Source organism: Condylura cristata, unplaced genomic scaffold, assembly GCF_000260355.1.
Source record: "Condylura cristata isolate star-nosed mole 26May11 unplaced genomic scaffold, ConCri1.0 scaffold00002, whole genome shotgun sequence".
In the NCBI taxonomy this organism is placed as follows: domain Eukaryota; kingdom Metazoa; phylum Chordata; class Mammalia; order Eulipotyphla; family Talpidae; genus Condylura; species Condylura cristata.
In genome coordinates, this window is record NW_004567103.1 from 42,253,274 (window position 1) to 42,255,165 (window position 1,892).

Sequence of the window (1,892 nt, forward strand, 5' to 3'; positions counted from 1 at the left end):
GTGCTCACAACTCAGTTAGACTGCAGGTACACACAAAAGGGTCAATAATGGGTTTATTTACAAAAGGGGAAAGGAATAGGAAACAACCCAGGGAAAGAGAGCAGGATACAAAGTAACTGGAATACCTTATGGCTAGGCTGACTGAACACACCAAGTCAAACGGTCCGGAGAGCTATTTCCGGAGCGAGAGAGCTAGAGATGTAATCACGCCTATTTATCCACCCAATGTCCCAGAATTCCTGTATGCTCCACCCTTGGGTCCTCGCAGTTCTCTCCCTGGTACTGCTGGGAGTTGTAGTTTCCAATCACTGGAGTAGGGGGTGGAGTCCAGAAAGCTGGAGTAGGGGGGTGGAGTCCACAAGACTCTGCAGAGTTCCTTTAGGACATCCTTCCCCTTAACAATCTTACCCATTTACCAGCCTCCACAATTCAACATTCAATGCAAAAACTTTTTTTGAAAAGGTGTATTTATTTATGTATACAGAACTGGGGTATAGGCCAAAGGTGCAGTGGCAGTGAGAGGATTCACCAGAGACAGAGTGGGGAGTAGAACAGGCAGATTGACAAGTACATGACTGAGGGAAGCACGGGCAGGTCAGGAGAGGTCTGCTGTGCCCTGTGGGTCCAACTTGTGCTGAAATGCCTGTGGCTAGGCTCGCTTCATAGAGCTGTGCTTTTAATTCATTGTGCCACCAGGGAAGACCCAGCAAAATCTTTTTTTAAAAGAACAGGGCTTCAAGGCATCAAGCCCGGAACAAATCTAACAGAAGCACCATTTTCTTCCTAAGTGGCAGTGGGGAGAGCATTTTCTGTAGCAGCCACTGAAGTTGTTACTGGAATGGGGGAGTAGGGAGAGGCCAAAGTTATAGGTCAGAAGTCAACTGATGTGCTCCAATCCAAAGAACAAGGTGAGGACTCAAAGGACACACAAACTAGATGTAAAATATAGAGTCATCAACAGAGAAAATCTCAGCAGGATCCAGGAGACCCTGATTGCTTCTAGAGAGCAATTTAGGATTTAGCCCAACAGCTGAGTAAGCATCAAAGGATCTCTTTGCCTGGTTTCCTGAAGACACAAATGAGAGAAGTTCTGACAGCTTTAAAATTAAAAATAAGGACTAAGATCATGATCAAATTACTACAAATATGAGATGGACAGATTAGCCTGTTCAGGTAACAAACTTTATAAGAAATTGCTAATTGTGATTAAGATGAATGAAAATTAATGTCCATAGATAACTGCATAAAAATAAAAATTGTATTTGTTGAATGTAATCATAATTCTATAACAGATTTAACTCTTTAATTTGAATTTTGGGGAATCTCATGGAAAGGGATAGCATTAATACCAAATGATAGTGATCCATTTAAGGGATCCTGTCTTTTTAAAATTGTTTCATTTCCTATCAAAGAACTATTTCCATCATGTAAATCCTGACACAATCAACAAACAAAATTCATTTTGACTAAGATTTCTAAAAAATAGCAATAATACTAGAAGTTGAATTAGTAATTTAGATGAGGGCTTCCCTGCAGGTGCAAGAGGCTAAGTACTATGTAGCTCTAGCCCCAACCACTGAGGCATGAGTCCAATTCCCCCGCCAGGGTGCTGACCCACATGGTGCAGCAGACCTCTCCTGTCTCCCCTGGTGGTCCCCTCAGCAGTGATTTCAGATGGATCTGCCTGTTCTGCTCCTTACTCTGTCTCTAGTAAATCCTCTTACCACCACCCCACCCCCCAAACCTCTGGCTTATACCCCATCTCTTGTCCACATAAATAAAAATAAATCTTGAAATAAATAAAAATTAATCTTTACATAAATAAAAATTAATCTTTTAAAAAAATTTAGATGAGCAGTTCCTAATCTTAGAATATACTGGTTTGAATAACT